Source organism: Microcebus murinus, chromosome 3, assembly GCF_040939455.1.
Source record: "Microcebus murinus isolate Inina chromosome 3, M.murinus_Inina_mat1.0, whole genome shotgun sequence".
Classification (NCBI taxonomy): domain Eukaryota; kingdom Metazoa; phylum Chordata; class Mammalia; order Primates; family Cheirogaleidae; genus Microcebus; species Microcebus murinus.
Genome location: NC_134106.1, coordinates 51,261,629 through 51,285,249, shown reverse-complemented (window position 1 = coordinate 51,285,249; position 23,621 = coordinate 51,261,629). Strand labels below are relative to the sequence as shown.

General features: G+C 47.1%; 1 protein-coding gene and 1 long non-coding RNA gene across 4 annotated transcripts in view; one reads left to right on the top strand and one right to left on the bottom strand.

Moving 5' to 3' along the window:
- B3GNT2 (UDP-GlcNAc:betaGal beta-1,3-N-acetylglucosaminyltransferase 2) overlaps positions 1 to 5,612 on the bottom strand; it is a 27,955-nt gene extending 22,343 nt beyond the window's left edge. The window contains exon 1 of one of the 3 annotated variants that reach the window (XM_012764871.3): positions 5,477 to 5,612. The gene's annotated coding sequence lies outside the window, so the exon portion shown is untranslated. Of the gene's footprint in view, positions 1 to 4,471; positions 4,737 to 5,258; positions 5,395 to 5,476 lie in introns of those variants that run through there. The other 2 variants (XM_012764868.3, XM_012764867.3) reach the window with 2 other exon arrangements.
- On the top strand, positions 5,497 to 23,621 carry LOC142870041 (uncharacterized). Its single transcript, XR_012918568.1, has 2 exons — positions 5,497 to 5,634; positions 23,340 to 23,621. It is a non-coding gene; the product is annotated as an uncharacterized LOC142870041 (long non-coding RNA).

The window sequence follows — 23,621 nt, the reverse complement described above, 5'->3', positions numbered from 1 at the left end:
TGAGATAAGGCTTTATCTCCTCCCTTTCACAAATGAGAAAACAGGCTCAGAAAGGCTAAGTAACTTGTCTATAGTCACACAGTAAGTGGCAAGAATAGAACTTAAGTCCGTTTCAGAAAAGACTACATACTGTATAATTCTGTGATTCCACTTATATGAAGTTCAAGGACAGGCAAAACCACATATCACATCTATGAAGATGTGAGTAAGAATTAACAGGTCCTTCTAGGGGGTGGATATTGACTAAAGGGGCACAAGAACCTTCTATTGTACTGAAAATGTTTTACTTCTTGATCTGGGAGCTCACATACATGAGCTCACGCTTAATATTAGAACTTCACTCATTTTACTATTTGTTATACCTCAGATTTTTAAATTCTCATCTCATAGACTCCAAGCTCATGCTCTTAACCACTAAACCACCACAACTAAACCACCACATGGCCACTCTGACAGAACCTAGACACACCCTAGATTTTATTACCTTGGATTATTAGTTTTTTAAAACATTCTGGTAAGCAACTGACATCTGAATAAACCTGTTTTAAAATGCCACAGAATGAAAAGTAGAAAGTATTAATTTCTTAGCTACTGAGAATTTCCCCTCTGTAGCCACATGAGAATTAAAAAAAAAAAAGAATCTTAATCCTGCTAGAAGGGGATGTTTATAGACACACAGAAAATAATGTGTAATACAGTTAAAGTTATGAAAATACCTAAAGCTAAAATTACAGAAAATATTTCAAGATATGTATTATGACTTTATCAACAATGCTGACTCTCAAAAGAAGTTTTAATTCTGTTACAAAAATGAAGACCGAGAAGACAAAGCCTGTGGGCAAAGGGGAAAAAACTCACAGCAGGAGCAACAAGCAGTGAACACACAATCTCAACTCTGAAAGTTGTAACAAATAGAAAACTCAGTACAAATAACTTTTTTCCAGCAGTAAAGTAAAATTGTGCCACATATGCCCTAATAACAAATTCTCCATCAGGTAACAAGTTCTTCTGGAGAAAGCTTTGTTCAGACTGGCAAAGCCTCATCACCAGTGGGTGATGATGAAATCATTACATCAATTCTCTCAAAGCCTTACCCCACGCATACACACATCTCTTATTCCAACAGTAATTGCCTCCCCAGAGAGAGGAATTTATTCATCCCACAATTTGGAGACATATTTGGCAAGTACCTAGTAACAGTAATCCCACCTTAGAGGGTGGAGAAAAAGAGCTGGATCACACCTGTTGGGTACATGTGCTGTCTTCTTTCTTGACTGGGTGCTTTCAATTATGAGCCAAGAAACATTTACCACTTCCCAAGCCTATTTTTAATTCATATTTTAACCTTCTGTACACACCAAAAATATCAGGCAATTGAATGAAATGACTTTTAGTTCCCCCTGGGCATTTACATAAAAGACCAAAAGGCCTTTATGAGAATTTTTCAGTATTGGTAATATATGTACCATCATCCGGTGTGTTGCAATAGGTTACATAACCAAATATTATTCTAGTTGCAAGATCTCAGCGTTTATAAAAGTAACCATAGGCATGTATTAATTTTTAAAGTCTTTAACAGACTGTCCAATAAAACTCTCAAAAAACCTAAATAGAGTCAAATATTGTACCCATTAAGCAAATTAGAAAAAATGAGAACACTGACCCAGTATGTCAAGAACAGAGTGCTTTAGGCACATTCACAGCCGTGGGTAAGCATCCCTAAGTTATAGTTTTCAAAGAACCCCATCATTGCTAGAAAACATTCAAAGTTTTTTTGAACAACAAAGGATTCAGCTTTTCTCTTATCCCTTTATCAGCTGAAAAAGCCCCACACAGGTGTCTGTTATCAGTGCCACTTTCCTATTTTTAGCATAAGTTTATTAGAACCACAGAAATCTCAATTGTGATTTTTGTTTAAAACAGGAAAGTTTCAAAACTGCAAACTATCTATATATTCTGGCCTCCATCAGAAGCCCAGGAAAAAACCAATTCATAATTTTTTAACAAGCAAATTAAGTTTATTTTCCTTAAAAAATGACCTCATTCTTTAGATTTTAAAAACCTGCTATCTGCATCTGCCCAACTTGGCTGACTTCAGTCTTAGACAGACAAATCTGAAGGGTTGCCATGTGGTTACTGTTTTTGGTAAGAGGAAGCTGGTGCTAGGAGGAACTTCTAAGTTGATTACAGCGATGACCACCACTTATTAACCACTTCTTAACTCCTGTGGTGCAGTGCTAGCAGTTTGGCAAACATTATATTTGTCCTCATAAACAATCTTGTAAAGCACACACTACCATCCCCCAAACCAGATACAGAAAATTAGGCTAAGATAAAAAAAATAACTTGCCCAAGGTTACCTTGCCCACTGAATAGCATGTGGCAAAAATCAAGACTGATGAATGGTGAGGTTGAGAACTTGGCAAATTTTGTGAAGAATTAGGCCTTTCATCATACATGTGCCATCTGCACAAAAAACTAAATGAGGAGCACTGAGCCCTTGTTGTAGGGAGAGTCCCAAAGGAAAAAGCAATATTCCAGGTCACGCTCTGAGGCTCACACCTGTAATCCTAGCATTTTGGGAGGCTGGGAGTTCAAGGCCAGTCTGAGCAAAAGATGGAGACCCCATCTTTACAAAAAATGGGAAAAGTAGCCTGGTGTGGTGGTGCTTTCCTGTAGTCCCAGCCACTCTCAGGAGGCTGAGGCAGGAGAATCACTTGAGCCCAGGAGTGTGAGGTTGCAGGGAGCTATGATGACGCCACTGCATTCTAGCTCGGGCAACAGAGCAACACCCTGTCTGTCTCATGGGGGGAAAAAAATCCAAAACTGAAAAAGTGGCCTCAAATAGGTCTAATGATAAACACATTTGTAAAGGCTGGCCAGGATGGAAAAGGTTTACTCAAATTACTCAAGCGGAGTTCCACGGGGCTCCTGCACTTCTCTGAAAATCTAATCTGGTTTAAGAGCGCATGGGCTCTGTGTAAAACTCTCCCGAATTCCGCCACGCTTAATAACCTCTATTCAAAAGAAACAGAAGCGGCGGCTAGGACAGTGGGAAGTGACCGCCCTGCCCTGTCTGTCCTCCCTCCGGGTCAGCTGTCAGATCCGCTTGGGCGCGACCAGGAGCCCGCACAGGCAGGGGAGCCCCCGCCTGGGTTGGGCCGTCCCCGCCTTTCTAGTCCCAGTGCCGGCCCTGTTGGCCACCTCGTTAATAACCATCTCCTCAACTCCAGAAGCACAAATAGTTACACTGGAAGAATTCGCTGTAACAAGTAGAAGCCCATATCCACCACTGGCTTCACAATCTGATATCTACGGCTAGGCTCCAACAAAAGAAGGCAGAAGAACACGGTTTAATTAACTGTTCTAAACAACCGGTCCATGAAGTTGGAGTGATCGAGGTGGCCATGGGGCTGGGAGAGCAGAGACAAACAACCCACCCCTACGTTTAGACAGGATAGAGCCTCCTCACCAACCCAAGTTACAAATGTACATATTATTTTTAAAGATGAGCTGTCACGCTGTGACACTTGTGGGGAGTCTCTCACTGCTCCTCCACTTGATGGGAAGACAGGGAGTTCTGCAGCTCCCCAAGCTGAGCGTAAAATATCTTGGCCTGGAAATTAACAAGGTGACTCGGTTTTATTGCCTCCAGAAGGGTCCGCCTGCCTTGCCGCGGCAGCTGCCCGACCGCGCCCGCGGCCCCCGCAGGGCCCCCACGTCCACCTTCCCACGAGGTGTTTTGCAGAGACCGGCTCTGGGCGCTCCCTGGCCCGGCAGCACCCCACCCGGCCGCCACCCCCACGACTCGGGAAAGCAGCCTGGTTAATCATTCAACGCGGGCGGCGTGGAATATTTTTTTAGAGGTCAAAGCGAAAGGTTCTCCCTAAGTTTCGCAGAAACCAGTCTTTAGGGACCCAGAGATAGTGTGGCAAGCGGTGGGGGTGGGGAGCGGCTGCTGGCGGCTCTTTGGCTCACAAAACACCTGATTCCCCCATGCGGCAGCGGAGACCGGCGCAGTGCGAGGGTGGGGTGCGGGGGTGCGAGCGAGAAACCACTCACGGCCCCCTCCCACCGTGCCCGTGGGCCCCAATGAGGAGGCCTGGCCCCAGATGCCCCTTTCCAAAGCCTGCATCACCCCTGCGCGGGATCTCCCGGAAGCTGGGGTACAGCGGGAGGCGGAGATGTCCCCGGGCCCGGGGGTCAGCGTGGAGTGGGGCACAGGCTTTCCTCTGGGGTAAGGACGGTGGCGGGGACCGGGGAAGGTGGGGGAGGCTTAGATGCGGCTGGCACCTAGGGACGGCTTCCTCCACTGGGGCGCCGGTACGAGCCGGAACCGGAGAGGAAGCGGGTGTGGGGACAGAGGGGTCCAGTGGGCGGAGGAGCGGGGAGGCGGAGAGGGCAGGCTGGCTAGACAGGGGAGCAGAAGTGGGGAGGGAGGCGGCGGGGCGCCCACCCGCCCGGGCCCTACCTTGTCCAGGGGCAGTTCCAGCTCGGCGGGGCGGGGGCAGGGGCGGGAGATCGCGGCCGCATCCACGTCCCGGCCGCTCCGCGCGGCTCAGCCCGGCGACCGCCGCCGCTCACGCCCCATGCGCGGCGCCCGGGATGGGCGGCCCGGCGGTGTCGGCGGCGGGCACGGCTCCGGCTCGGCTCGCCTCCCGCACTTGTTGCCGCCGTGTCCGCTGCGCCCGGCTCCCGGCTCCGGCTCTCCGCGCCGCCGCCGCCGCCTCGGGGCGCCCGCCCCGGCCCCGCCCCCGCCCGGCGCGCCAATCAGGCCCGGCCCCGCCCCTCGCGTCACCGCCCCGCCCCCCGCGGCCCCGCGCCCCAAGTTTTGCCGGTCGGCTCCCGGGACCCCCTAGACCCGCGCTCCCTGCGGCTTCCTGGGGCCGTCGGCCCCCACGCACACACCTGGGAAGCAAAGGGTTAAGCTGGGGAAAGGGGAACTCTAGAAGTAGACCCCCGGGAAAGCAGGGCCGCTCAAACTCCACAAACTATTCTGACTCGGGTCTAACCCAAATCCCTCCAGCGGCACTCGGCCCCTCGCGCGGCGCGTCCGATGCTAGGGGAGTAAGTACGTCGCCTGGCGAGGACTCGGGAGACTTTTTCTGGCAGGAGCCAGTTGCGAGTGGCTCTAGACCGACGCCGGGCGCCCCTCAAGTGCTGGGGCCCGAGAGGAATGGTGCCACCGGCGGAGGGGGAGGAGGGGGAAAATCAGGGCCAAAGTGGGACCTGACCTTTGCTCCCTGCCCGCCCGGTACCTGCGGCCACCTCGTAGGTGTGCGAGGCCTAGGGTGGTGCCCTGCCTGGCACTGCCACGGGATCCTCAGGTTTATGAAGCCATCCAAGACATTTAGGGGAGGGTGGAGTCGTTGGTTCCCGTGGAGTCATGCAGACGGGTTTCCTCGAGGTCCCAGTCCCCTCTCAGGAAGCCGGAAATGCAAACCCCGCGCCGGGGTCCAAGGGGCAAGGCGGATACCTAGGTGCGGCCTAAGCGGCTGGACTCTGACGGCTGCCCTCCCGACGCGGCTGGCTCCGCCCGCGCGGTGGGCCTCGCTGCCATCCGCATCCCAGGACCAGCGGCGCGCCCTCCTAGCCCGGCGTTCCCGCGGGCTCGCCAGAGCACTGCATTCCCAGGTGAGTCCGGAGCGCACTCGACACAACTTTGGGGCCCACAGGTAAGCCGGGCGCGGCGGGGGCGAAGCTACCCTGGTTTGACAGGCCCAGCGCAGGCCGGAAGGCGGACGTGCTCCGCGGGGAGGCAAGCCCCTCCTTCCCCAGGTCCTTAGCTCCCAGGTTGAAAGCGCTCACTTCTAGATAATTGGACTGAGGAATTAAGGACGCTCCACCCTCAACTATTCGCATTTTTTTCCAACGGCTCTCAGAGGCTGAATTAGCCGAAAGGGAAGGAATGTAGGAATTTCAAGCACCTGTGTGCTCAGCCCTCAGTCAGCCCAACCAGACTCAGGGTGAAAGAAGAGCACGGTGCTGCTGAGTGCACCTAGACACGCGGGTGCGGTCCTCTAGACACGCGAAGTCTGAGTCATAGAGTTGGAAATGTTACGATTTGCAGTCTTCATACCTTTTTGCTTTTATGTTGGTCATACGACTTTTTTTAATTTAAGAATTTTACGGGGGTAACACATTTTAGTTACATAATTTGGTTTTGTACACTTTGAGTCAAAGTTATAAGTGTACCCTTCACGCAGTTAGTGTGCATTGTACCCGTTAGGTGTGAATTTACCCATCCCCTCCTCCCCCTCCCACCTACTTCATTTCCCTGGCGTTTACTTCCGTATGTGTAAGTTAAGTGTTGATCCAGTAGTTCCAATTTAGTACTGAATACATGTGGTGTTTGTTCTTCCATTCTTGCGATACTGGTCGTATGATTATCCTTAGACTGTGACATAAACTCCAAGAAACACATCAGATTTTTGTATATTCATAGAAAAAAACATCTGAAAGAGTGCACACCGACTGTTACGATAGCTACCCAGGTGTGGGATTGGGGTGGAGGGAAGAGGGAAGATAAATTTTAGACTTTATTGACTTTGAATTTTGTATTTTTCCAGTTACATTTACTTTAATAATTTAAAAAGCTAATGAAAACGTTTTTAAAGAAATGGAAGCTAGAAATTCTTTAAGAACTCTACAGAAAAGTATAAATTAATAGATAAATGAAGCGTATATTTTTCATTCTCTGTTAAAATAATCTTGAGTCCGTGTTCCTTGGTTTAAATAAAAATATCTCTAGGCTGCTGGTCTGATCTTTAATGTAGTGATGGGACACAGCTGACAAAATGTTTCTGCGCCACTAGATTAGTATATTGTTTCTAAGCCTATGTGTCTTCCCTTTAAATGCACTCCCAGTAGCCACAGACATGCTTTCAGGGACTGCCAGCCAAAGAGTTTTAAGTAAAGGAACTGCTACAGTGTCGGCTGGCAACCAACAAGGAAATTAAGTGTATGTCCTTCACAGCTGCCAAAGGCTGACCAGGCTCTGAAATTTAAAAATAAGGGCGTTCTCTCCATGGTGCCATTCATCAATGCAGCTAGGAGTATATCTGCAACAGTTACACTGTGTCTTTGGGGGAATAACTCAATGCTAGATTCCACATCCACTTGGCTATGTAGTCCCAGCTCTTAGATTGGGACCAGGATCCATCATCAGTAGGTAGACTGTTATGGAGAATTCGGCACTTGTCCCCAAGGCAGTATCAGAAGACCAAGGATGAGTGGTTTCAGGAGAAGGAAAGGGAGGTTTATTAATTTGTTAGCAAATGAGGAGGTTGGCAGATTCCTGTCTTAAAGTACCAACCTTCTATCTTTAAGCAGAAATAGAAATACAGAACTTTTAAAAGGAGGATTTTCAGCAGCAGGGTATTGTTTAACTATAAGTGATGGTTCTGATCTACCCCATCTCCAGTGAAGACAATCTTGTGACTTCTGTCCAGACATTTCCGTTGAGCCATCTCCAGTGGTACAAAAAAACAAAGAGCACTCCCCTGCCCTGCTGAACCACTGGCCTAGGGCAGGGATACAGGTTTGAATTCCCAAAAAGAGTAGGGATATTTTAAAGAAACAGCTTGTAAAACATTTTTACTCTTTTTCAGGCCATTCCCTGTTACATGATCATCAATTATTCAACAAATATGTGCTAGCCACCTACTACCTACTAGTGCAGGACACAGGGATAGGCACTGGAGTGGTAACATGGCAGAAACATGCTTCTTGCTTGGAGCTCACGGTCCAGCTGGAGAAAGGAGCTTAACAATTAAATGCACTATCAGTTATTAATATATAATTACACTTGTGATATGAGCCAAAGGGAGGGCACAGTGGTGGGATCATGTGGTGAGTCCAAGAGCAGTTCCTGGCTGGTTCAGACCACAGGGAGGAAGTGGTTGAGGGGGAAATTGGAGAGGCAGGCAGGGTGTAGTACAACATGTTACAGAGTTTGGACTTTGTGACTCCTAAGGACATTCAAAGCAGGGGTCATATACTGAAATTTGCATTTGGTGTAAGATCAGTCTGACTGCAATATGAAGAAGGAATGGGGTGGGGAGGAGTAGAGTGGAAGGACAGATAGGAGGCTGTTTGTTGAGACTAAGCAGTAGAGTGACTGCTGGGCACCAACAAGACTGCACTGCCTCTATGAACACATTTCAGTGACCTCTATATGTTTTTTTATAATCTCCTCCTTTATCTAACTATTTTAACTTTTTGAGTTGTTTCCCAGAAATGGCAGAATTTTTACAAGACAAAGGCATTGAGATTCCTGATGCCAAGAATCACCATCCCCCAAGACCTGCCCCAATGCATGTGGCCCCTCCTTAAAAAGCCCACGATCTCTGTTGGTGGGGAGGTGGATTTGAGACTATTTCTCCCCATCTCCCAACAGGCATCTTTAGCATTAAAATTCCTTTCTTCCTTGGCAGTCCTCATTGTCTCAGCAATTGGATCTTTGTGCAGTGAGCAACTGGATCTAGGCTGAAAACCCCTTGTGGTTTTGATAACAAGACTTGGTAATTGCTTAGATGGGGAGGAATCAAGGAAAACTCCCCAAGCTCTGCTTTTTTAACCAGAGGGAGGGTGGTGCCATTTTCTGAGTTGAGGAACCCTGGGAGAAGAGAGTTGAGAAAACCCTCCCAAGGTTCACATTTGGTCCAGGTGGGTTTGAGTTGCCTGTGACCTCTGTAAGTGGAGATGTTGAGCAGGTGGTTGGCTGTAGGCTAGGTGGTGGTGGTGGGGGGGGGGTTGGAGTAGCTGGGGTTGTGGTGGTAATGCAACCACAGGGGGAGGTGGACTCCTAGGAGAGTGCAGAGTTAGACCACAAGAGGGCTTAGTACTGAGCCTTGAGAAGCCCTCATCTGAGGGCTGAGGAGGTAGAACAACCAGAGAGGCAGGAAGACAACGAGGACCTGGGGAGTTGGGGTCACAGTGCAGGGAACAAATGTGCCATAAGAAGGAGGCAGTGGTCAGTAGCGCTCAAATGGCTGAGAGAATCTAGGAGTGGCGGTGGCATGTGCCTGTACTCCGAGCTACTCAGGAGGCCAAAGAAGGGAAGATCACTGGAGCCCAGGAGTTCAAGGCCAGCCTAGGCAACATTGTAAGACCCTGTATCTACAAAAAAAAAAAAAAAAAAAAAAAAAAAAAAAAAAATTAAATGGCTGAGAGATTCAAGTGAAATGAAGACTGAATAACATCCATTGGAGGTAGTGATGTTGGTGTCATTGGAACTCCAATAGTGACTGGTGGAGTGAAGAGGGTGGGAGGTAGATTGGAATGGATTGGGGAGTGAGTGAGAAATGAAGAAATGAAGGCACAGAGTGCAGATAGCTCTTGAAAGGTTTGACTATGAGAGTTGGAAAGAAAAATAGCTAGAGAGGGATGTTATGTTGTTATCTCAGCAGTGGGTTTATTTGAGTTTGTATATTTTCATTATTCTTTCTAGGATAGAATTACTTGAGTGTATTTAAACACAGATGGGAGGATCCCATAGAGAAGAGGAAGGTGAAGGTTCCTGCGTCCATGGGAGGGGATGGCACCAGAGCATGGATAGGAAGACTGACCTCATGCAGGGGCCACCTCCCCTATCATAACAGGAGGGGACAGCTTGGGGGAAGAGTGAGCCAGGCAGATTGGGTGTAGGGAGCTGAATCTTTCCACCTAATGACTTTGTCTTTCTCTGTGGCATATAGGAGTCTAGGGATAGGGCAAGGAGAGATAAGAGTTTTGAAGAGTGTGGGGAAGGTTTGACATAGTCATTGTAGAAGTTTGGGAGGGTTGTGATGACCAGGGAAATGGCTAGATAGCAAGGCAGCATGGCAGTCTACTTCAGGTTGGTGACTGTAAGCTTTTAAGGTGCCCTTTGGCCCTCCTGTGTGGTTTCGTCCAACAGTTGAACTGCTTACTCTGGTGCCAGCTCAGGTGAGGAACTTGCTGGGGCAGAGGATCAAAGGAATTGAGAGCTGTGGCAAGAATGAGGTGATATGATGCATGATCAGAGATAAAGGACAGAAGTTAATGCGTTAGGTAGATAGCGAGGGATTCTGGGTCTCCTAGGGATGAAAGTGGGTGCGGTTGCCATTCACCCCCACAAATGGGCTTTCAGAGAGGCTCTCGGGAGATCCACATGCATAGTAAGACTCAGGTCATGTAACTCCCAACTGTCCAATCAGAGTGGTTCCATGATGACATCTGAACCACAGGGAGTTCAGACTATAAAATAAGTTCAGATTATAAAATGAAATAAGATCCAGACCATAACCAAGTGTTGTCTCTTTTTCTACAACAATGGGTCTGGTAGTCATCTGTGGTGTATGTATCTCACTCTGTAATCCCTTATCTTGCTCTATAATCCTATCTTTCTCTCCTCAGTAAACCTGATTTTGGGGCTTGCCCTACTTTGGTATGTCTGGTCATTCTTCTGCCATGAGTGCACAAAGAACTGACATTTCAGACTGTGACCTGACAAATGGACTACACAGGTCAAAGGGGTGAAGTCTTAGTCACACTAGAAGGAGAGGAGATCAGTTAGAGAACTGGGTGCTTAAGGAAGGGGTTCAGGAGGTGGGGAAGTTTAGGGCAATAGCAAAGCCAGGATGTGATGGGGGTGGGGAGTAGAGCAGAAGGTCACTGGAGACCTTGAGATCAAGTGCTGAGAGTCAGGGTATTGGATGGGTCATCTGTGTGGACGGTGACAATCCAGGATATGGGCAGGAATTGCACTCATGGTGCCAAGGCCATGCAGCCAAGAGTGAGGAAGAGGGAAAGCCAGGAGATCAGAAGATGAGGAGCACCAGGAAGGGGAGAGGGAGTATGGCTGGGTAGCCGTCTCCTCAAAGTAACAAGACTATTTGCAAGAGATGGAGAGGATCAGTAAAGGACTGACCCTATCTTGGGGCACAGGGGTGAGAGTCCTCAGCCTCACCTCCTGGTGCTGCAAGGGAAGCAAAGAAGGTGAGATTCAGTTCTGCAGAGGTTAAGGATGGATGACTGAATAGATGGCTGGCTGGACTGACAGACAGAGATGCACAGACTGATGGACTGACCTTCCATTCAGTTTGCTTGTTGAAGTCTGCAGTTCCAGAGGAACATGTGAAAGGATTTGGAGAAGATTGGTGAGTAGAGGGGATAAGTCAGGTGCCAGGGAGAGCAGAGCATTGTGGGATGGTAGAGAGAGGATGTGTGAAGGAATGAGAATAAAAACAGAAACGAGTGGCACAGTGGCTTTGCCTCAGTTGTTTCTTTATGAAGCCTGACCGAGTAGCTCTGCAACCAGGGCCACATCCCCCTCACTCTCCTTTCCTTCCCAAGATTTCCACCAGGGAAAGGCATGTGGAAGCCTCCCACACCCCTTCTCCCTTCTCCACTGTGGGCTTTGTTGTCACCAAACCTCTGCTACTCACCTTCTCTCTTCCTCAAACAGGTTGTTGACCTCTTAAGTCTGTTTCATTGTCTGTAAAATGGGGATGCCAAAACACACTCCACTCTCAGGGCTGTCTGAGAGAGGAGAGGAGTTAACTAAGTACAAGCACTTTCTAGACTCTAAAGGCCTGTGTGAACGTGAGTGATTTTCCTTCTTCAGAACCCTACATGCCCCCACATACACCCACATCACTCCTGGGACCACCCCCCAAGAAGATTGTGAGTCCCTGCTCCAGAGGAAGTTGTAATCTTGCCCCCAGACAGGACAAACACACCCAAAACAATTAGAGAGGAATGCACAGCTGTGTCTTATTAAGTGCTAAATTGTAACGTGTAGACAATAAGAGCTCTGAGATCAGAAAAGGGAACAATTAGCCAGGGTTGGGGAAGTCTGGGAGGCTTCCTGGCAAAGGTGGGGTGGAAGGCACCCAGGCTGCTCACTCAGGAGCACTTTGTGAGGAGGATGTTTGTCAATATGCCCGTTCCTTTGTGGCTGTGAAGACTGTTGATCTGACCATCTGGTATGGGTCTACAAAAAGTTTCTAGGTCATAGATTTCTCTCCTGGCACTCCTGCTTCCCAGCCTGTTGTCACTCCTGTAGCCCCACCCCCTCTTGGTCGTGGTGGACCGGCTGTCTAGGCGACACAATGAATCCTGTGTGCTTTGCTCTGGGCTTCTCATGTTTGGGTTTCCCACATCACCCATTTTTCTGCTGAGGGAAGAGGCTGATCTTCAGCAAGTGTCCTGTGACTCCTTTGGTGCCAGCCCTCACCTTGTATTTTTGCCCAGCCAGACTGCACACTTTTGAGCAAGCAGACCTAGATGCCTCTCCTCCTTAGCCTTCAAGGTCTGCGGTTCCCCCCACTGCACCTGGCCAGCCTAGGATGCCTGCATGCCCATAGAGACAAAGCCCTGGGCCACACCCACCTCCTTTGTTTTTTACTGTCTCTGCCGCACTAGCCAGGAGCACCCACTAACCCACCATTCAGGTACAGACGCCACAGAGCTGCCACCCCAGAGCTGAAGCATCTGTAAGCCCAGAGCTGGCTTCTGCCTCCTCGGTTCTGTTGGAACCTACTCCTGCAGCCCTTTGGACATGGTTCAGGATGAAGGCCTCCCTCCTCAGTGGCAAGCTCTGCCACCTGGTTACCCAGTTGGTGCCCAAGCCCTCTGCCTCCCTCCTTTCACCACAGGCCTAGAAAAGGTCCCAGCGTTCCCAAGGGCCAGGCACACACAGATAGCAATAGCAGCAGAAATCCCCAAACCCCATATATAGTAGGAACTTAGGCTGTTACAGAAGGACAGCAGTGTTTTCCTAGTCTGTTAATCAGTCCCAGGTGGGACTATGGAAACAATAACTGTCAGTGGCTAAAATATTAATTATTGACGAAAAGTATGGAAGCTTGGAGTAGGAATTCTTAGAATTCTAGTCCAATCCCTTGGAACTGGCAAATGAGGAAAAGAAGGGCCCAAAAGTAGTTTTCTGGAAGCCCAACACCCAATATCAGAGATAACATCTTTAATGATGGACAATTTTAGGTCACGGGTTAAAACTCGCCTGGCTCCTAAAGCAGACCCTTTGCTTCCAAGGTTACTGTGACTTTGCAACGGCAGAAAAACATAAAGCCTCATTATCAGATGCAGATACTAGAAACAAATGCCATGATTCTCTGGGGGCTTGATCCATATCCCACAGAATCCTGATGCTGGAAGAACTCACAATTCCCAGGGTAGTAAAGTCCAGCTTGTATATGACCTTGTGGTGGTGCCTAAGGTCAGCAATTTGAAGGGGCTTGAACAGCTGTCTCTATTAGGATCATCATATTGTTTGGGGAATGGAACTCTCATTAAGGAGAAATGCAAAATCATACTCTTAATTATCATCAAACTGAAAAATTATATTCAAGAGGAGAGGCCCATAATTGCAGCATCAAAGCATGAGATAGTGCCGTTAATATGATTACCAGGGCATAAGCCTATTAGAGAACTTAATGCCTTTTTGCTGCCATCATCCTTTGTAATGCTTCCCAGGGTCTGGAAACCATCTCAACTGTAAACACAACTGTTACAAAACAGTGACGTCCAAGGGGCATAACAGAGATCTGCTGACTTTTACCAAAGGTCAGAGCTGCCTGGCTAAAGAGAAAGAGAACATTTCTGGAAAATGAAGTTGGTCGGGCTCTTTTTGAGAAAAGAAGTATATCTGACTCCAGGTTCTATTGAGCTTTGCAGCAATACAGTTGTGGATATAATTGTGAGGTCTAACCATCACTCAGAGTTATGCACGCACTGCCTCAGATGGACACAGGTCTCGGCTGCTGCCGGTGAAAAATTGTGGTAGGGAAGTCTCCAAATCCAGGTTCAATTCCCACTCTGGGATGAAGCCAAGTGTGGTCTTCATGAAGATAGTACCACCTGTCTCAAAGAATTCCCAGAAAGAGGAAATGAGATCATTTGACCAAGTACCTACAAACACTTGGTGCTTAATAAGTGTTTGTTTCCCTCCGTGGCCGTGGTCATGGGACTAAGTCCTCCCCAAGATGAAGTATGGGTGGTATCTTGGTATAGAATGCAGGACATGCTTAACATTTGTCCTGTGCCTCTCACAGGAAGGAGTGCCATTCTGTCCTCATTCCGAAGGGTTCTGACATCATCATTGTCGTCATCATCGTGTAGAATGGAAAAATCAATTGGCTATCCCTGGGAGGAGCCAGTTGTTTGGTCTTTAGGATCCAATAACTTGTGAAGCTCACTTGTCAAGTTCATCTCACAGCAAAACCATTCCCAGGAGGGTAGAGCCTCCTCCTCAAACCTGACAGTCAACAGCTGGGGAAATCAGAGAGCAACAGACCCCATGAATAGTCATAGAAGGGAAGCAGGGTACACACAACAGCATGGATGAATCTTAAAATATTATGTTGAATGAAAGAAGTCATACACAAAGAGTACACATGGAGTTCAAGAACAGGCAGAAACTAATCTATGGTGAGAGAAATCAGAACACTAGTTGTCTCTGGGATAAAGGGAGAATTAACTGGAAAGAGGCAGAAGGGAATTTTCTGGGATAAGAGCAGTGTCCTATCTCTTGATTGGAATGGTGGTCACATGGGAGCATACCATTGTCATACTCTTCATACTGTGTACTTCAGATTTGTGGGTTTTTTCTGAAAAACAATCTTTTTTATTAACTGCTTGGCATATGCACATTTTATTGTTTATAAATTATACTTCTACTTAAAAAAAAAAGAAGCAGAGGGAAATATGGGCAAGAAGGGGGTTCCCCACCCATCAATCCCACTATTGTGTTAGGCATTTTCCCCAGTGCCAAGCTTTAAGGCAGTTGTGAACTGACATTCAAAATAATCTACAGATAGGAGGGGATGCATTTTTCTAAAAATGAATATCCTAGTCTGGGCTAACCATTTAGGTTCAAGCCCTGTTCCTTTACATTATGAGAGCCTTTTCATCACCATTTCCTTCTTTCCCCATCTGAGGTCATCCCAGGACATGGCTTTTCAGGGTCAGCATCCCTCCACCCTCAGCAGCACATACCCATCATTGCATGGCATTGGCTCTGGAAGCTGCATGCCCATAATGCTATAGAAAAGGGAAACAGAGTTTTGTTGATCAACCAAAGACATGTTAATAATCACGGGAAAAGAGAATTTGGTTCACAGAGAAACTTTCAAGAAGAAAGAATCCTGATAATCAACTATAAAAGCAAAGGGTTGGAAAACGGAATGGGCAGCTGGAACTGGAAAAAATCTTGCAAGTTGTAGATGCAACTTCATCATTAAATACTTGTGTGACAAATCCCTTTGTGCTGTCAAAGGGGATTTATCCCAGATGACAAAACAATCACAGGGTGAGGTAGTTTCCAGCCCAGCACACTGTGGCTCTGCTTCAGTTTGAATTCTCTGCTGTTCTCTTGGTACCATCTTCTTCCCACATACATCTGTTCATGTCTACAGCTATTTCAGGCATCTCATTCATCCAACATCCAACTCCTTCTTCCCTTGTCTCTTTTTGTGACCCATGAAACTTTTCCTACAGTTCCCTCTGAGAGTTCCCTTCCCAGCTTATTGGCTGGGATACAGTCACATGATGCTTCCTAAGCCAATCACTGGTGGTGAAGGTGGCACCACCCTGAATAGCTTAGACCAGTGAGGGCTTACTCCTCAGTCTTCAGGTGAGGAAGATGTGGGCAAGCAAACCCAGGGTTTCACCAGCCGGGATAAAGGGGGCATCGCAGGTAGGCTTTCCCAGCTCTGACAAGAGGTTCGCATGCAGGAAATTTATTGGGGAGTACAGCGCCAACACCTGAGGGGAGGTGAAGTAAGCAGGAATGGTCAAAGACATTGAGCTGCAGTGCAGTCATGGTAAAAGCCTTAGCTGATCTTCCAGGGGGCTCTGGTGCTGGGATGGCTCAGAGTTGTTCCAAATTGAGGCGAGAGGACTAGGCCTTTTTAATCCTGTGTCAGCGGTCATTAGATGTGGGCTGCCCTTTGTCAGTGTGAGCATAATCTTAGGCAATGTGGCTTTCTTCAGCAGAGGACAAGCCTCAGAGAGGGACTCAGATGACAGTCGCTGCCATCACCCCACCCAGTAGATGGGAGAATGAGTGTTCCAGGCTTGGAGGGGAGATGTGAGTGGCACAACATGTCATCCACTGCAGGGGACTTGGATTCTGCATGGGCAGCTCCTCAGGTCTCCTAGAAGCCAACCTGGAGTCCATGCTCTTGTCCAGAGGAAACATTATATGATGGCTTTTACCAGGACCGTTTCTAGAACCCAATTATCTCCTTACCTCTCCACTTCCTCAGAGGGAATAGGAGAGCCTCCAAGTGTCAGCCACTTCCCTGGTCTTTTAAGAGAAGGACAGCTGGGAGATGGTTTTGTGGACTGGGTTTGGGTGGGACTCAAGCCCTCAGACTTAAGGGGCATGATGCCTACAAGAATGAAAATCCTCAGGATTAGTCTTGAACAAGCTGGGAGCCTGCTAAGCCCTGGCATCTGCTGAACTTCCCAAATCCCACACATTAAACTGTTCAGTTCCACATTTCCATAGTATGCTTCCTGCCAAGCTTCCTAACACAGTCCACACAATAGGAAAATTCAAACGAGCAGTTAGAGCAATTATGGATATATAGGTCAAATAAATAAGGCTTTATCTAGGACTTAAGCAGACATAGTCAACAAGGGTCTAATCCAAACTGAGCTTCAGATAAAGACTTTACAAAACAAAAGGGAGGGAAGGATTAGAGCAGTTTGCATGATTTTTTTTCTGTCTCACTGAAAAACATGAAAATATCATTTTATCCAGCTTCTCCATGCTGCCCTGCCATCCACTACCACCCCTTGAAAATTCCCCAGCTCTGTTACTAATCTGGCTGTAGGGCCAACTCACAGGAAGTGTCATACCTGGGGATGAAAATAGTCATCATGGAAAGGAGTGGGAGAAATTACTTTGTGTATTGCTGTGTCTAGTTAAATACCTACAAATTAAAGCCACATACATGAGTGTAGGTGTGTATATTCAACAGGTGCAGAGATTATGTGTTACAGAAACCTCAAGCATTTCAGCCAAGCAAATCGGCAGTGAGGAGCTTGAATCTGCTGCTGCGGACTGCTACTATAGTGGGCAGCCAGAGGTCATAGAACTTTTATTATTTTTTTTTAACAAAAATTGTTTACAAGTTTCTCATCACTCCTCATAGCCTCATTCTAGCAGTAGAGATGTCGAGTCTCTTGGAAGGGACCACTAGAGAGTCCTTTCGTTATGTAGACAGATGTATGGTTAGGGGGTGTTCATTATTTTGGGAAAGGGGAAATGAAGAAAAGTTTTGTTTTCTTTGTCTTTTTCCCCTATCTGGACTGACAAAGGCCAGCCCTCCTCATACAGGCCCACAATCATCTCTGCAGTTCTAACGTCCATAAAGCTCTGAAAAATGAAAGTTTTTCTTTTTCTTTTTATAAGCTGGCACTAAAACTAACTTGGCAGCAAAATCTGGAACTTATTAGAGAGGTGGTTACAGTTATTATTTATCACTTTGTGTGTGTGTGTGTGTGTGTGTGTGTGTATGTGTGCAAGAGACAGGGTCTCACTCTGTCACCCTGGCCAGAATGCAGTGGTGTCATCATAGCTCACTGCAACCTTAAACTCCTGGGCTCAAGCGATACTCCCACCTGGGCCTCCCAGAGTGCTAGGGTTATAGGCGTGAGCCACCACACCCAGCCTGTTTATCACATTTTACCTATCCCATGTTTTGCTACAAACATGTCAATGTGTTTGGTTAATGGTGCACAGTGTATGCTCCAGACACATCAGTGTATCTGTAGTAAAACATGGGGATATTAGATAGACTATGCATATGTACCTTATTACTTCTCTAAAATCTGGAAAATGCTAATTCCTAAATAAAGAGTGTGGGCCTGTATTAGAATCTGATGCAAAGAGATGACCCCAATTGTGGTCATTGAGCAGGAGGTTTAATTCTAGGGCCCATATCATTGGGGGGCAGGCAGGCAGTGTGTGTGGCCACCTCTGGGCACTATGAGTGGCTGATGGGGAGCCACTTCACATCCAACCACTTGTATATTGAAACAGCAACAAAATCAGGAACCTAGGCCATGTCTTTTGGTGGACTGAGCACCCGTTACTCTTGGGTATATACCAAGGGTGGGTAGATGTATGTTTGGTTTCAGCAGTTACAGGCAAACAGGTTTCCAATATTGTACCAATTTATACTCCCATCAGTATGAGGATTCCAGTTGCTCTAAATCCTCACCAAAACTTGATATTTATAGGTTTTTAAAAATTTTAGTGGTTTCAGTAAAGGTATAGTGGTACCCCATTGTGTATCACTGATAATAACAGCAAGCACTCTTTAACATGCATGTTGGTTACTTAGATACCCTCTTTTGTGAAATGCATGTTCAAATATTTTGTCCATTTTAAATTGTGTTGTCTATCTTTTTCTTACTGATTTGTAGATATTCCTGATATATTCTGGATGAGTCCTTTGGGGAATATGTGTATAGTAAATGTCCAGGTTTTCTTTTTAAATTAAAAATCCCCTGCACTGGGAGATAGATACGCCCATTCTCCAATCATGGTAAAGGTGGCATAAACAATCAGCTAAACCAGAAAGTTTCCACTTAACAGGGAGGCAGTGAGCCTGAAGTGTTGGAATAGATTTTGGAACTTCCTCCCCTATAAATACATCATCTTGTTCCACTAACAAGAACCTTAAGAGGCTGCTTTTCATCTGTCCCAAATAAACTCCTTTGAACTCTTAAAAAAAAAAATCCTGTACACCAAGGAAAGTGAACTGGGGAGAAGCAAGTTTGGATGGGGAGACCAGTTTAATAGTGCAGATAAGAAATGATAGAAGTTTGGACTAATGTAGTGGCAATGAGGATGGGGAGAAACATAGTTCAAGATATTATAAGGTCATTAGTTTGGATACGGGGACTGGGGACAGATTGTGGGAGAGAGAAGGAGTCATAGGTTGCTGGATTGAACAACTGTGCAGGCACTTACTGAGTTTGGGAACACTGGAGGGAGGAGGAGGAGCAGGGTGATGGGGAAGGGGATGAACTTGGTGGTAACTGTGGGGAATTTGAGATGCCTGTCAAAGTGGAGATGTCCATGAGGCAACTGGATATGCAGCTCTGGAACCCAGAAGAAAGAGCAGTGTGTTATTCCCTTTTCTGTTGCTGTAACAAAATACCTGAGACCAGGTAACTTATGATATAAAGGAAAGAGGTTTATTTAGCTCGTGGTTCTGGAGGCTGGGAGGTCCAAGATCAGGTGGCCCATCTGGTTGGCTTCTGGTGAGAGCCTCATGCCATGTCATAACATGGCAGAGAAATGAAAGCAGAGGCAGGTGTGTATAAGGAGGGCAAACACAAGAGACAGCCTCAACCTGCTGTCACACTCCCAACAGACTATACTAATCTCTTCATGAGGGCAGATCCACATGACCCAAACACCTCTTAAAGGTCTCACCATGTCTCAACACCATTACATTGGGGACCAAGCCTCAGCATGAGTTTTGATGGGGACAAACCATAGCAAGCAGGAATGAAGGTAGATTTATAGAGATACAGGTAGATATAGATATTTACATACACACATGCATACTTGGGAGTTATTAGCATGTATTAATAGATGGTAACTGAAGTCATAGGAATAGTTGAAATAGTCCAAGACATTGAGAGGAGAAGAGAATCTAGGATAGAGCCTCTGAGAATCAAATTTAGTGAATAGACCCAGGGGGAGAATCCAGCCAAAGGAAGCCAGGAAGAAGTGAAGGAGAAAAGCAAGGGTGTGCAGACAGGGCAGCCCTAAGAAGAGCTTGTTCTGGCACAGAGAGGTGGTTCCCAGTGTTGGCTCATGGAGGTCAGTGGCAGAACATAGGCAGCTGAGGGTCTTACCTCCTGAGAGACTGAGGACATGTCTTAAACCTGTTTTATCTTTTTAATAGCACTGAGCTGTGCTTTGTTCCTTGTGGGTGCCCAGTAAAGACTTGTTCATTCGTTGACTATGAATGACTATGATTGACTATGATTAAAGCCATAGATCAGAGAGGCAGACCTGCTTGTGTGAGGCCTCATTTGGGATAAAAGACTGGGAAGACAACAAGAAAGAGCACAAAGAGCAGGAAAAAGACTGAGAGGCGAGATAGTTTCCTCACTGGCTTGAACAGTTGGAAAGAAGAACATTTCACTCCTTGCCAAAGGGAAGAGTGGCAGGGCTGGGTAATGAGAAACAGTGAAAATTGGTAGATCTTTGAGGTAAAAAGAGGAAGAAACATGGTGGAGAGGAAGTAGATTAACCAAATAAACATTTTATTCTTAAACTCTCTAAATCTGGGCAATTTATAGCACTTCAGAGATAATCAGATCAATTGTATTATTTCACAAATGATAAACACTCAGAGAAGCTGGGAGACTCACGTGAGGGGAACAGCTGGTTACTGGCAAAGCTGGGACTCAGACTGGCAGCTCAGCCCCCAGCCTAGGGTATTTCCATCGTAAACATAAAATCTCATCGCTGGGCCCCTTTCCTTATTTCCTGTCCCTTTCCTTCAGCTTATATGAGTGAAGTTTGGTTCAAATTAACATCTGGGCCACTGTGATCATCAGCATGAAGTCACAAACACTGGGGCGGAAGCCCTCTCCACAGGCGACAGGTTCCACCGTGGAGTAGAGGGTCGGCGGTGAGGGGCTCACGCATCTGCCTCCTCTAGAGACCCCCGAGCAGGAGGGGCTGAGCATGGCTTCAGAAGTCACCCTGGGAAGTAATGTAGTGGGGGTGGAGACACTGTGTTCTCTTTTCCGAATGGTATTTATTATCTTTATAATCAGAAAATGTTCATTAATTTAAATGAGAGAGTAGGCAGTTGGGGAGGAAGAGTTCAGGAGACACAGGGTTTTTGCCAGCATGAGGAGCAACCACTTAGGATCCGGATGTGCCAGATGAAAAGTTGGCAGGGCTCAAAGGGAAGCCAATTCTACCTCCCTTCTCCTCTTGTTTCCTTCTGGTTTGGTTTGTACGTTGTTGGTTTGGTTTTAAAGGTGAATTTCTGTGCAGGGCTGCAACTTGCATAGGGAAGACGTAGCAATTTCCTGAAGTTGGTGAGCTGGGAGACCAGTTAGAGGAGGCTTTATGTGGGTAAAGCCATGTGATTTTGAGGAACCATTTTAGTGACGAATGGCCTGAGTACCTGTTAGGAGCAAGACAAAGAGGATGGAACATGGTCCTGGCCCGGAAAACATGTGACTGTTTGAGTCACTGCTCTATCCTCCAACCCCAGCATGGTGCCTGACAGATGGGGGCTCAGTCAGTCTTCCCTGAATGGAAGAATGGGATGTCCATTCTTGAAAAGATATAGCACATCCTTTTTCTTTGACATATTTAGATCCTTAGTCCCAGTGGGTACCCTCTGTTCCAAGATATCAGGACGAATGGTAGTAAAGAGCCACCACTTCCCCTCTCCCGGTGTTGGACACTGCACAGTTGGCCTTTCATTACATGCGCTGGCCAGCTGAATTCCCAGGCATTGGAAAAAGACCCAGACCCTAGCAAAGGTTCAACAGTCGAACAGGCAATCTGCTCCAGACCTGCCAAGTCTTCATATCTAAGGTCAAACATGCCTTTCTAGTCATGAGAAGACTCCAGAGACAGTTTCTGCTCTATTTGCAAGATCCAGGCCTGGCTGATGCATTGTGGTATTGGGGGCCAAAAACTGTTCTCATTTGGCTTCCAAGAGTCACTTTTGGGTTCCAGAAGGAGAAAGTTATAACCTCTACAACTTGGAACACAACATTCCAAAGTAGTTGAAAAGGCCTTGGAAACTTCTCAGATGAAGTTAATTAAAACCTTCCCCTCCTGCAAGACTCAGCGCCTACTGTTCATGGAGAACCTTCAAGTTGCTCTCCAGCTAAGTCTATGGACTTAAGAATTTGGTTTGGAAAACTGTGCCATGTAGAAAGTGCTGGCTGTCTATAAGGGAAACAGTTGTTTTCTGCCCCAGAGGTGCTAAGCCAAAAGTGTAGGGAAGCCCAGAGGCCTTTCTGCTAGCAGCTTGTACTATGGCTCATGGCTCTAATTTTCAACCAAAGGAATTCTGTTCCCCAGATCCATCCAGGAAGAGAACATCTCTGTGGCACACAGCACTGAAGCCCTGTGCTCACCATCAGAAAGGCCAGCTTTGCTCTGGGAAGAATCAATGGTTATCAGTTCTCCATATAATGTCAATAAGCTTGTGTCACTGAAATGGAATAAGAAGGTCACCCTAGCACAAAGGCAGCACCTCGCTTCCTCTCCTGCTGCTGTAGGAGATTTCTTAGTGCAAAGGATTGAGCCTGGCTCTGGCTTGGCCACACGCAGCTGGGAGGCATTTGAGGAAAAAGGGAGCCATTGTCCCCCACAGGATGCACACCTTGCCAGCCTGTCTCCCCGTCAGCCCAAGCACAGGTCGGCTTCTCTGCCTGTCGATCAACAATGTCCTTTTCAACAAATGTCAAATGTCTTTGTGCTTTAAAAGATCCCAGTGAACGGATGTGCTTAGGTATGTAATTGTGACTTTGAGGCAATTTTGCCCAGTCTAATTCGGTAAACATTGACTAACTGACCTATTTGCATGAACTGATGCCACGTGCTACTGGAAAACCCAGTGTGTCCAGGTCTCTGACCTCAAGGAACTTTTATCATCTAGTAGTAGGGAGCCCTGGGCATGTCAGCTTTGAGCTCTGCCATACCTAATGTGTCCTAGGAGAGAGGGAAACTGCTCCACCTATAGCCCCTGCCCAGAGATAGCACCAGGAATGACCACTGGCTGGGTCAGGAACAGGAGGCGAGCCCAATGGCCACCCTGCATAAGCTAGGCAGTGATCTTGAGTGAGGCTGGCATGGAAAGATGAGCTGGGCCACACCTGTGGAAGCTGGAAGCTGGGTGTACACAGAGGAGGCAGGATGCATGGGTAGGAGCTGGGTCATGTTGAAGGCCAAGGCAGCCTAAGCAACATAGCAAAACTCCATCTCTAAAAAAAAGAAATTAGCCAAGTACTGTGGCATGCGCCTATAGTCCCAGCTACTCAAGAGGCTGAAGCAGGATGATGGCTTTAGCCCAGGAATTTGAGGGTGCAGTGAGCTATGATTATGCCACTGCACTCCAGCCAGTGAGACAGAACAAAACTCTATCTCTCAAAACAAACAAACAAACAAACAAAAAACCCCACGTATTGGAGAGGAGCTCCTGTGACCTGCCTTTCCTCGGGCCTGGTGTTTTCCCTTTTTTCTGGTTTCTTCTGTATACGCACCCTTTCAATATCCACACCAACATGGACACATCCCCATTGCCGGCACCACCTACCAGTAACCAGAGAATCTCTATTCCTGGCAGGAGAGAAGAAGATAAGAGAAGGCGTGCGATAACCGTGGTGCAGGCTGGAAGACAGTGATCTTACACCTTCGGCCTATTTGAAGCTTGCCGGGGCCTGACGCAGCCGCAGGACTGTGAGCTCCCCAGCCCGCCCTGTTTACTGTGTATTTCCTGTGCCTGCCTGGTGAGCAGTAAGTGCTGGCCCATCAATAAGCTGGTGATCAATGAGTGCTGATCATTGATTGGATGAATGATTGAATAGACTGAGAACCAGAAAGATGAATTAAAGCTTATCCTTGGCCA